Source organism: Macrotis lagotis, chromosome 1 (assembly GCF_037893015.1).
Source record: "Macrotis lagotis isolate mMagLag1 chromosome 1, bilby.v1.9.chrom.fasta, whole genome shotgun sequence".
Lineage (NCBI taxonomy): Eukaryota > Metazoa > Chordata > Mammalia > Peramelemorphia > Peramelidae > Macrotis > Macrotis lagotis.
Window position 1 is genome coordinate 286,509,263 of NC_133658.1, and position 13,751 is coordinate 286,523,013.

Sequence of the window (13,751 nt, forward strand, 5' to 3'; positions counted from 1 at the left end):
TTTGTCAGACCCTTAATGACCCCATTTGAGGTTTTCTTGGCAAAGCTGTTGTAGTAGTTTTGCCATTCCCTTCTCCAGCTCGTTTTATAGATGAGAAAACTGAGGCAAATAGGGTTAAGTGACTTGTCCAGGGTCACATAACTAGTGTCTTGGATTTTAACTTAGGTCTTCCTGACTCCAGGACCAATATTCTATTCAGTTCATCACTCAGCTGCCTGAGATGGGAGCAATATTAGAAAAGAATGTCAGCTGGAGAAACCTTAATAATCATTTAATTTGACACAATTTTTTCTCAATGAAAAAATAAGGTTTATCCAAGGCAGGTGACCTATCTAAGGTCACACAGGAAATTTCAGAGTCAGAACTAAAATCGAGGTCTTTTGTCAGTCTACCCATAGCTTGGAAAATAGAATACACCAAACCCTTCCCCCCACTTGCCTTTTCCATCATTGGCAAAGAATCAACATGGGTTCTAAAAATAAATGTTGCTAAGTGATTTGGCTTGTCAAAGCATGAGGCTCCTTCTGGAAGCCAAGATCAATAACTTTGAACATTTCCCATCTTTTTTCAGCACAGCTGTGCCCCTACCTGGTAATTAGGCCAAGTCTGCTTCTCCTAACATCACTCTGGTTGAGTCCAGACTCATTTTCTTCTTGAGGAAGCTTCTGTGATGATCTGGTCACATCACTCCTTGCTCACAATTCTTCCATGACCCTCTAATGCCCACCAGGCAAAGTTCAAGGTTATTTTCCTGCATTCAAGGCCTCCACAATGGAGAGTTACTTTAGATTTCTCTTAATACTGACTTCCATTTACATTATGCTCCAGGCAAACTGGACTACTTCCTGACTCTTGAACTTTTCCATATGCTGTTCTTTATGTGAAGAAGTAAAGACAAAGGCAGAATGGGGACAAAGAAAGGCAAGAGTAGAGAGGAAGATAAAAAGAAAAGGATAAGTAAAAAGAGAATGAAATGATAGAAATGATAATAACTGACATCCATATGTTTTAAGGGTTTCAAAACACTTTATACGCATTACTTTATGGGTGCTTCATAGTAATCCTATGGGGTTGGGACTACAGGTATTTTCCTCTTCATTCTATTGTTGAAGAAACTAAGAGATTTAAATTGATTTGCCCAAAGTCACACAACTTATAAGTGGCAGAGGCATAATTTGGATCTTCCTGATTTTAGATTCAAGGCTTTATTATGCTTCCTAAAGATGGAAAATTGTTGTTCAGTTGTACCTAATTCTTCATGGAATAGATTCTGGAATAAGGGAATGGATAGGCAAAGGTTGTTATCCATTTTCCACTACTGGTGAAGTCTCATCTAGGTTAGGGTCCTTACTACTATTCAGAAGGGGATTGAAGAGGAGATGATGTGAGTATTCAAGGTATGGGGTGACATATATTCTCAAGAAAGGACTACTTGTTGAGCTTAATTTGAGGACAGAAGGAATGACAATGAGAGTGATAATAGAGACAGGGGAGGATTATTGAGAGTTAGGGGGAGGAAAGTCTACTAAATAAGGGGAAATACATGAGATTCAACATGAACCATCTGGCTTTAATTTGAAAAGAAATTTCTGAAAGGGGAGGCTATTAAAGCTGGACCTGGAGTCAGGAAGACCTGAGTTCAAATCCGATTCAGACACTTCCTAGCTGTGTGATCCTCTGCCAGTCACTTCACCTTTCTCTGACTTCTCTGACTCAGTTTTCTCAACTGTAAAATGGTGATAATAAAAGCACCTACTTCATAGGGCTGTTGGAAAGATCGAATGAGGCAATGTTTGTAAAAAAAAAAAACTTATTCTAGTGTGTGGCACATAGTTGGCATGATTCAAATGCTTAGTCCCTTCTCCCCCAAAGATTTAAAGGACAAGACAGTTTCTCATTAAGTGAGGATGGCAGAGACAGGTCTCTACAAAGATTTCAGAAGATTAAGTCAATGCTTTCTCCTGGTCCATTCCAGCAGAGAAAAAGATTCAAGGAGGCACAAGCTTAAACTTCTCACCCTCCCCAGTTCTTTCTCTGCCTGACCAGGAGAGAACATTAACTCTGGAGACATTTGTAAACCTCTAGATGGAGGTGCTGATAATCTTGTTCTAATGGCAGGAGCAGAATTCAGAGCTAATGCAAAAGACATTAAAATCTGGTCAGTTCCCTGGAACCTTTGATCAAAGGAGTTTGGGGGGAGGATTTTAAAGTCTAGTTAGGAGCACAAGGAGATAACAGGTGGTGAGGGCATTGCTGATGGAATGAATTGGTTTGCAACTTTTCTTCTCTCCACCCTCACCAAATAAACAACAGTTGTGCAATTGTGTCCCCTTCTCCCCTTCCCAAGATGCCCCGTAATAAAAATAGTAATAGTAGCTTGGAGCAGTGAGGTGGTACAGTGGATGATGATGGACTTGAAGTCAGGAAGACATCTTCCTGAGTTCAAATCTGATCTCAGATACTTTCTAGCAGAGTGATCCTATGTTAGGGACTGTTGTGTGTCAGAATGCTGTGAACCTTCATCATCTGGTGTTTTTGAGCACCAAAGCCTTATTTTACTAAGTGCCATGGGAGTGGGAATGGATTAGAGACTGGGAAGATATTTAAGCACTTGTATTCTGGTGAATAAAAGGAGACCTTGGAGACCTTGGTGCACAAAGGGAGAATTTGTCTTCCTTGTCTCCCACCCCTTCAAAGCTTGCCTGGGGAAGCTTGAGGGAGTCCAGAAAGGGACTCAGCATATAGCACCCATACAGGGACAGGAAGGTGGAGTTATCTGAATGAAGTCCAGGATAAGGACCAACAGATACAAGCAAGAGGAACCAGGCAACATCTCGGAGTAGAGGACTTGGGAGAAGGTAATAAGTAGATGTTACCAGGGGCTGATTTTAAATTGGAACAAAGAGGTGTAAAGCAAAAGTGAGAAGACAAACAAGTATTCAGCATTAAGGAACCAGCAAAAATAAGTTAGCATTAAGGAAAGTGAAAGTGGGAAGAAACAATTAAGTATTTAGCATTGAGGAACCAGTGGGAAGTGGAATCTCTGAGGCAGGGGACCGGGTTTCTTCCTCAAAGCAGCAATCTGCTGCGGAGCACCAGAGCTGTGAACAGGATGCAGAGAGCCTGCTTGCTCTTCTTTTTGGCTGCAGCTGTGGGCCTGACTGTGCTATCCGTGTTAGGCCAACCCAAACCCCTAAATCTACAGGCAACTTTAGAGACTCCTCTTCATTGCCAAAGCATTGATGCAGACCCTGAAGCCACAACAAGTTTCACTTTCCAGACTACAGCCCTAGGGCCCCTCAGCATTGCTCCAGGACCAGAGGGCTGTGGATTGAACACTAACTGCACTTCCTCCGTTGAGAGCAAAAATGTCACATGCTATGGAGCAGTTTGTTATGGTGATGGCTACTGTTCACTGTTCACAAAATGCAACATCTCCAGATTGTACTGTCAACAACTCAAGTAATTTCAAATGCTCTCTCTCATTCTCTGCCACTCCCACCCTCTGCAGAGGGAGAAGGAAAATCTTCCTTTTTGGAACTTCAAAACTCAAGCTTATGTCTCAGATGGAATGCAGGCTTTTCAACAAGGACAAGACACTGGGGGGCTAGGTGGCGATCCTTAATAATTACCTAGCTGTGTGGCCTTGGGCAAGCCACTTAACCGCATTGCCTTGCAAAAACTAAAATAAAAACAAACAAAAAAAAAAAAACCCAAGGACAAGACACCAAAAACTTATTCTAGAAATAAAGGGACCCCCCCCCATGCTTTCTTCCTTCCTGTTTTTTTTGGGGGGGGGTTGAAAAATGACTATGTTTTTCAATAGGCTTTTTCTTTTAGGTTTTTGCAAGGCAAATGGGGTTAAGTGGCTTGCCCAATGCCACACAGCTAGGTAATTATTAAGTGTCTGAGGCCAGATTTGAACTCAGGTACTCCTGACTCCGGGGCTGGTGCTCCTTCCACTGTGCCACCTAGCCACCCCTCAATAGGCTTTTGATTGGGAAGCTTTGTGGTTAATTAGCTAAGAAAAAAGGGGAAGAAGATCTTTTTCTGGGATTGGGAAATTTAGATTTTGTCTTTTGAATGAAGCCTGTGCTTATGGCTAATATTTTGGTGTGTTATGTGTGTATATGTGTATTTATTTAAACATCTATAGGACATTTTACATCTCTCTACTGGCCTGGAGAGGTGGGAAAAATGCTTCTATATTCTCAGATCTGGTACTGGCTAGGGTATCTGTCTCAACTTGGTAAATACTCACCTGGGGAAGATAAGGAAGTCCAGAAAGGGACTCAACATATGATGTTTGAACAACCCTAGAGCAAGTCATTTAACCCTGTTTGTCTCAGTTTCCCCATCTATAAAATGAGTGGGCGAAGGGAATAGAAAAACACTCTTATATCTTTGCAAAGAAAACCCCAAATAGGGTCAGGAAGAGCTAGACATGACTGAAATCAACTGAATAACAAATAATAGCTTCTATTTCTATAACACTCTAAAAGGGACAAAGCATTTTACTCATAACAACCCTTTGAAGTATTATTATCCCCATTTTATAGATGAGAAAATTGAGACCTAGAGAGGTAAAAGGATCTGTTCCAGGTCTTTCAGCAAATAAACAAAAGCAATTCAATACTAGGTTTCTTGTGGCTATTTAGTGTGGTAGTAAATGCTGGAGAATTATCTTCATGATTGGAATGAGTAGTCACGTTGATAAGATTGTTGATTATTAAAAGTATTAGCATATTATCACTTTTATGCCCTACCTTTTTCCCTGGTCCCTACTTCTGGCTAAGATTCAGAGCATTGCGGTGATGATGGTATATCTAAATTGTGGCTGTCCAGTCTCTCCAGCTATATTATGCTTGAAGGAGAATCTTCCAGACTGAAAAAAAGGGGGGGGGGGGGGAGAGAGGAGAATATGAAGGCTAATTGAAATCTGGGGTAAAGGTTCAATGAGTTGATCTGTAGAACCTCACAGATCCTTGTTTCCTTCAAAGGACCTGAGGCAGGCAATGGAACCCAAGCTGGGGGGCAGGGGAATTATTTGAGGGAAAACTTTGTGACTCAGGATAATTCAATGAACTTTGTAAGGAGCAGGCTGCAGATCCAAATTCAAATGAATTCTTTAGTTGTGGGAAGAAAAGTGAGATTCTGTAACAGTCCACCCTGACATCCCACCCAGAGAAGGGGAAGTTGTAGGTTCCCAAGTTGCTAGAAAACCCATAAGACATAGTAGCTTAGACATTAATTACCCCTGTACACTCTGTCCTGAGATATCTGTAGGATCAAATCCTAGTTAATAGGAAATAGGAAGGGAGAAGAACCAAGACTTTTTTCCTTATTGCCTTATCTCTTACTCAGACTTACAGCTGTCTGCAAAGGAACTTAAACTAAGAGCAGAGCAGCTGCTCAAGGAGAATGACTGAAGCTGACTAAAGTATTTTTGAAGGATGCCCTAGTCCCAGTTATGCAACCTGTTGAAAAAAAAGCTTTTTCTAATCATGTGATTAGCAAACTAGGGAAAAATCAGATACATGCCCTGGTGTCTCTACAAAGTGCTTCCATTGTATGTCATCACAACTATCTGGAAGCAGGTTCCTCAGCCTCTCCATGTTGAAGGTCAGCAAAAATGTCTCTCTGCCCATGTGCCAGTTTCTGTTACATAAGCTCTTAGAAGGTAAAGTCTGTGACTGTTCCCCCACACCTGGTACTGGGCCAGAGCAGATCTGTGGATTCAAACCTCTGGTAAGCATCTACTTCTATGGAAGCTATGAAAGTTAATTCTTCAGAAGGAATCTAGGACTTTACATAATAGAATTTTGTCCCTTCCTTCTCCCCAGTCCTCATACCCTTCCTAAATAGAGGCAAATGTTCCCTTTGTTCCATATGTAGAGAGAAGTAACAGAGTCCAGATATGGGTAAACACCATAAAAAGAAAGATCATACAATAGTTTGATGCTGTCCTAATATTTACCGACTGTGTTTCTATTAAGTTCAAATTCCTAAAGAATCAACATTTGGGGAGTATATAGACTATGAGCTAAATTGGGTCGGGAAATTAATGGAGAGTTGGGGTGATGGTTGGGAAGAAAAAGAGGGAAGAATGGGAAGAAAGTTAAAATTAGCTAGAAATGAAAAAGAGTCTATTATTTTTATTTTTTTTCCTTTTTGCTACTAAGCCAAAAAAAAAAAAAAAAACAATAGGGAAAAAAAATCTGACTCTCTTCCTTTTACATTCCTTTGTCTGCTTGGTGGAAGTTTCCATTTCCTAAGCCTATCTAGGCTACTATCTCTTACATATTTACCAATTACACTCATTTCAGTTGTTCAAGAATTTAGAACACTCATAAAAGAGAGAAAATCTTGGGATAGTAATTCCAACCCTCAGTCATGTTTGAGAAAGGACCACATAGCCTCTCCCTACACACAACAGAAAAGAACTTGTTCCCTTTCATATTGCTCGTAATCAATAAGTCCATATTAAGGGCTTACTTTGACTCAGGCACTGTTCTAAACATCCCTCCAGGGTCATACATTCTAATGGTAGAGACAATTTGTATATAAAGTTACATACAAAATAGATGGAAAGTAAACTTGGGGTGAAAGACTAGCAATTTAGGAAACTAAGAAACATTTCCTACACAACACTATTTTACTTGAGTCTTGAAGGAAATCCAGCCCTCTTTTTTTTTTTTTTTTTTTGCACAAGGCAATGGGGTTAAGTGGCTTGCCCAAAGCCACACAGCTAGGTAATTATTAAGTGTCTGAGGCTGGATTTGAATTCAGGTACTCCTGACTCCAGGGCCAGTGCTCTATCCACTGGGCCACCCAGCCGCCCCCGAAACCCAGCCCTTTTAAAGAAGGCAATGAAAAGGAAGAGTATTCTAGGCATAGGAAACAACTAGTACAAAAGACCTGGGATGAAAGATAGGGTAACATTAGAGAAACAGAAAGTGAGTCAGTATAGTGGGATCGTAGTGGGCATAAAGATGAATACAGTATAAGGAGACCAGAAATGCAGGATGGGTCAAGGTTTTAAAGAGCTTTAGATATAAAACAAAGGTCTTTACACTTAGTTCTGGAGGTGACATGGAGTTTATTGATTAGAGAAGAGGCATGGAGGAAATGACATAATCAGACAAGGACACAGTGGGGATTCATATCCACAAGCTTCAGCTTTCAGAATCCCTAATCCAGAAACAAACAACAAACAAAAAAAGAATCCCTAAACCACTAGCTCCTGGTTTTGAACTCTGAAGGTCTAAATTTGAAAACCCACTGATATAAGAAGACAAAGCTAAATAGACTCATATTTGCTTCCTATATTAGGGTGCTTTCCCAGGAGTTGAACCCATATCTTGCCATAGAATTTATTTCATTGACTATAAGTTATAAACTTATCACAAAGCACTTGTAGTTCTGGGTTCCACATCCCCTCTGTACTGGGAAACAATGCTAACCCATCACTATCTTGACTTCCACAAAAATGGAATTGAGTCTATGACTTGATCTCTATAAAAAATTCATGCCAGTCCTTGAGCCAGGAATTTTTATGTAAAAATTTGCATAAAAGAACTAGAAACAAAATCAATTTCCATCTATTGGGAAGGAGATAAACAAACTATGGTATATAAACATAATGGAAAACTACTGTGCCATTAGGAATGATGAATGTGAAGAATAAAGATAATTATGAGAATACTGCAACTGATTCAATTTGAAGCAAAACCAAGAAAATAATATACATAACTACTACAACAATGAAAATGAAAAGAACAACCATAACAAAACCAAATGTTGAATAATTATAAAGACCAAGCTTGATTCACTCCAAGAGATGAAAAAATGTGCATACTTCTCTTCTTCAAAGAGGTGAGGGACTATGATTGTGCAATATTGCACATATTGCTAATATTTGATTGATGTTTGTTAGTTTTACTGCTTTTTTTTGTCTTTTGTATTCTTACAAGAGATTTCTTAGGAAGGGACCGGGATAAGATGTATTTGAAAGTGAAAGTGATTGTTATTTTTTTATTTTAGATTTTTTTTTTAATTTGTTGATCCAGGCTCCATGCCTTCTACACTTTAAAGACTCAGTAAAACAAAAGGACCCAATCAATTCATTTCAGAACCATGGACAAAAACCTAGACAGGCCAGTTTACAAACTCTGCTGCTGCAGGATAGGGGTAGGAATGAAGACCCTCTTGGAATCACCTCAAGATAGATGGAAGGAAAATTATCATACCCTAAATATTCCTAAAACTATTTTCTTGCTACCTAACACCAAAGGTAGGTCAAGATCTAGTAGTCTGAAACTAAGGGTTCCTCCATTCATTCTAGCCTGGCAGAAATGGAATATAAGCCTGGTTTAAGCAAATTAGGAATTGGGAAACTTGACTGAAAAGAGAAAAGCAACTTGATCAGACTAGGGGAAATAACTTCTAGTACCAGTCCTATCCCTGCCTCATCCTAAGCCTTGCCAAAGGATCTGTTCACCACTTCTATTACTTACCCTAGAGCTGGAAAATTTTCTCTCTACCACCCATAAAGGCTTAGAGCTTTTTTGATTGTCTCCAGGCTCACTCAGGGTCATGATAATGAGATTTTTAAAAATTGCCAAGAGTAGCCTTTTGAGCTTGTCTGAAATTCTTATTTTATTTTTAGCTTTTTTTCTTGTACCCCTAAGAATAGATGACCTTATAGCATGTGAACATGATAAAATTTGAGTAGCATTATGCGGTTCCATCTGCCTAAATATGTCTACCTGGTTATACCTCGGTAGTTGAATTTCCTACTCCTCTCTAGGAAGACCCAGGTCCTCGCTGTCCCTATCCATAGCTATGCCACTTTTCCTCTTCAGATCTGTTTCTTCCTCTAATGAATGAGGAAGTTTGACTAGATAATCTTCAAAATCCCTTCCAGTTCAAAGATATGATCCTATGACTTATTTTTTCTCTCCTACACATCTTTGCTCCAAGGGAATACCCTATCTCTACTTATTGATGTCCAAAATGATCACTATAGAGAACTAGAGGCAGGTCAGGAACACCATGAAGCAGTTCAGGATTTCTGACCAAAGAAGAGCTGAAAAATCTAAACCAAGGTTTCTTGTTTTTTTCCGCAGAGGAGGACATGTCTCTCCTTGTATTTCATCTACTAACTCTTCTCTTATTTCATGAAAAGTCCTAGAAGTTCTTTCTCTTTGCAATGAAATGTTATGGTGTTTATAGAAAGTGCTTTACTTTCCAAGTATTATTAAAACACACAAAAATCAGCACATAATCTGATAATTATGTGCTAGTAAAAAGAGGAAGATCATCTTGATCACATCTCTCCATGGTCCAACAAGGCAAACTTTATCTGAGAGATGGTATTCTACTTCCAGCTTTCTTGAGAAAAAATGAGGAAGAGCTTGAGCTGAAGGAAGAAAAGAAACTATTAAGGAAATTTTGAATTGTGGAAAATAGGCACTTGAATTTAGAGAAGAGAAATTGGGAGAGGGGAAGGGGGCACCTGGTGGAAAAGAAAGGCTATAACTAAAAGACTTTAGTAGGAGCAGAAGTAAGAACAAAAGAAGGAAATAGAATCAATAAGCATTTCTTAGTGCTTAATAGGCAAAAAAAAGAATGACTCAGTTGATAGATTGTTGGACTTGGAGTCAAGACCAATTGAGTTCAAATCCTACCTCACTTACATTATTTAGCTGATAGACTCTAGACAAGTCACTTAACCTTTGGCTTCAGTAATAATACTAATTCATAATCATAGTACCTACATCAAAGAGTTGTTGTGAAAGTCAAATGAGGTAATATATCTAAAGTACATTGCAAATCTTAAAATGTCACATAAATACTAGTTATTATTTTTATTATTACTAATTACTAGGCATTGTCCTTTTTCAGAGAGAAAAAAGAAAAACCAGGCCAGTGTCATCAAGGAGCTTGCATTCTAATGGAGGTAAATAATTTTTGTGTCCATAGATAGACAGATGACTTAAGCTGAAGAAGGAAGACAAGGTAAGAGATCAGTAAAAACAAAGGAAATTAAAATGGGTAAACTAACAGGTCTTAACATTATGAGAAATACAATGATAACTCAAACTGAAAATCCCTTTCAGCAGATTGCTTCAGCAATTCTCCAGAGAGATACAAGCAGGAACAACAAAGGACTGAGAACATCCCTTCAATAAATATGAAGGGTATGGAGAATTCTTCAATGACCTAAAGAGAAGTTGCAACACTTTAATTGAGAAGCTTATTCAAGTAGAGATGTCCAGGAGACTGTTGGTGATATGATATTACATGTCATAAAGAGACATATGAAGGTTAAATTTACAGATTTGAGTCATCTGCATGAAAATAATAATGGTGCTCATAAAATTGATAAGATCACTGATAGTATAATAAGAGAAGGCCTAGAATAGAACTCTGTGAAACCAACAGAAAGCATATGATTATCTCAATAGATGCAAAAAAAGTCTTTGACAAAATGCAACATCCAATACAATTCAAAACACTAGAGAACATGAGAATAAATGAAGTTTACCTTAAAATGAGAAGTAGTATTTATCTAAAACCATCAGCATGCATTATTTGTAATGGGGATAAGTTAGAAGCCTTCCCAATTCAATCATTGGTGAAGCAAGGATGTCCATTGTTACCTCTGCTATTGTAGTAGAAATGTTAGCTATAGCAATAAGAGAAGAAAAAAGAAATTAAAGGAATTAGAAGAGGCAATGAGGAAACAAAACTATCAATTTTTTTCATATGATATGATGTTATACTTAGAAAATCCTAGAAAATCAATTTGAAAAACTACTTGAAATTATTAACAACTTTAGGAAAGTTACAGGATATAAAATAAACATTAGCATTTCCACAGATTACCAATAAAGTCCAACAGTAAGAGATAGAAAGAAAAATTCCATTTAAAATAACTGTAGACAATATAAAATACTTGGGAGCCTATCTGCCAAGACAAACCCAGAAACTATATGAACACAACTATAAAACACTTTTCACATGAATAAATTCAGATCTAAACAACTGGAACAATATCAAGTGCTCAAGGGTAGACAGTATAATAAAAATAATAATTCTACCTAAATTAATCTAATTACTCAGTGCCATATCAAGCTATCAAAAATTATTTTATAGAACTAGAAAAAATAACAAAATTCAAAACTAAAGGATTTCAAGGGAATCAATGGAAACAAATGCCAAAAAAAGGTGGCCTAACTCTACCAGATTTCGAACAATACTAAAAAAATGATAATTGTCAAAACAATCTAGTATTGATTAAGAAATAGAGTGGTGGATCAGTGGAATGGAGTAGGTAAAAGTTACATTGCAGTAAATGATCCTAGTTATCTGGTATATGATAAATCCCAAAACCCAAACTTTTGAAACAAAAACTCATTATTTGACAAGAACTGTTGGAAAAACTGGAAAATAGTAGAGCAGAAACTAGGTACAGACCAGCTTCTCACACCATACACCAAGATAAGGTCAAAATGGATATATAATTTACACAAAAAGGGTAATACCATAAAAAAATTAAGACAACATGGAACAGTTCATTCAGCAAGTTTACAGAAAGATATGGAAAGTTTATAGAAGATATAGAGGGCATTATAAAATATAAAAGAGATAATTTTGATTATATGAAATTTAAGTTTTTGAACAGTTCCAATGCAATCAAAATTAAAAGAAATGTAGAAAACTGGGGGAAATTTTTTTGCAACAAGTGTCTTTGATAAATGTCTCATTTCTCAAATATATAGTGAATTGAGTCAAATTTATAAAAATACAGGTTATTCTCCAATTGATAAATGGTCAAAGGATATGAATAGGTAGTTTCCAGATAAAGAAATCAAAGCTCTCTAGAGTCATATGAAAAAAATGCTCTAAATCACTATTGATCAGAGAAAAGCAAGTTCAAATAACTTTGAAGTATCATTTCACATCTATCAGAATGGCTAATATGACCAAAAAATAGATATTAGATGTTAGAGGTGATGTGGGACTAATGCACTGTTGGTGGAGTTGCGAATTAAACCAGCCATTCTGGAAAGCAATTTGGAACTATAACCAAAAAGCAAAGGTAGGTCTATATGTCACAAACTATATGTCTATATGTCTGTCATAGACAGACCTGAACTTTAGGATTCTTAGTTTGACAATTGAGTGGTGGCTAGCTGAATTGGAGTGGGAGAGATCTGAAATGGGGTGGGGCTCAATTAGAAGGCATTCAATAAAAGGAAAAGAACCTATTTTATATAAAAATACTTATAGCAGTTCTTTTTGTGGTAGCTAAGAATTGGAAATCAAAGGGATATGCATCAATTGGAATGGTTAAACAAGTTGTAATACATGATTATAATGGAATCTTACTGTGTTATATGAAAAGATAAACAGGATGATTTCAGAAAATCCTGGAAAAACTTACATGAATTGATGTATAATAAAGTGAACAAAACCAGAAGAATATCACATACAGTAATAGCAACATTTTTCAATGAAGAACTGTGAATTACTTAGCTATTCTCAGCAACATAATGATCCAATAAAAATGTTAAAAAAACTAAAAAAATAAATTAAAACTACCAATATTCTGGGACTTTAGACATATAAAAAAGAATCCTGTCAAGTGTAAATGAGCTAATATCAGAGAAAAGCATTAGTAATGCAGGAAGAGCCTCTTGAAAAAGGTGTGATTTGAATTGAGATTTGAAACAAGTTGAGGAAGCTCAGAGGCAGAGACAAGGAGGAAGAGAACTCTAAACATGGAGGACAGATAACACAATTTAATATTTTATTTTTCCCAAATTACATGTAAAAATAATTTTAACATTCTTTTTTTTTTAATTTTGAAATTTCCCTCCTCGCATTGTGAATACAGGTAATTTTACATAGGCTCGACATATATAGTCATGCAAAACACATTTCCATGCAAATCAAAAAACACAAAGAAATAAAGAAAAAAAGAAAGGAAGGAAAAAAGGTGCCTTCAATCTTCAATCAGACTCCTTCAGTTCTTTCTCTGGAGATGGATAGTACTCTTCATCAGTCAGGAGATGGAATGTTATATATGAAGAGAAGCAAATAAGTCAGTAAACTGACATATTTTGAAATGTGAAGGTAAGAGAGTAATGTATAAGAAGACCAGAAAAGATAGGGAGGCCAAGAGGGGTTTTAAATGCCACATTGGGGATTATTATATTTGATCCTAGAGGTAAAGAGGAGCCATTTGAGTTTATTCATAGACAGACCTGCACTTTGGGATTCTTAGTTTGACAATTGAGTGGTGACTAGCTGAATTGGAGTGGGAGAGATCTGAAATGGGGGCGGGGGGTTCAATTAGAAGGTTATTGTAATAATTGAGGCAAAGGTGTACACTTAGGGTAGTGACAGCATGAATAAGGAAAAGAGGCTAAAATCAAGAGAAGTTGCAAAAGTAGAAATAACAAAAAAATTCCCAATTATCATAATTTATTTTTAATTTAATATTTTATTTTTCTGGCATTATATATAAAAACAATTTAAATATTCTTTTTTTTCAAATTTTGAAATTTCCTTCCTCACATTAGGAAGATGAGTAATTTTACATAAGTTCTACATAAATAGTCATGCAAAACACATTTCCATGTAAATCAAAAAATAAACAAAGAAAAAAGAAAAAATAAAGTAATAAAAAAAAGTATCTTCAATCTTCATTCAGACTCCTCCAGTTCTTTCTCTGGAGATGG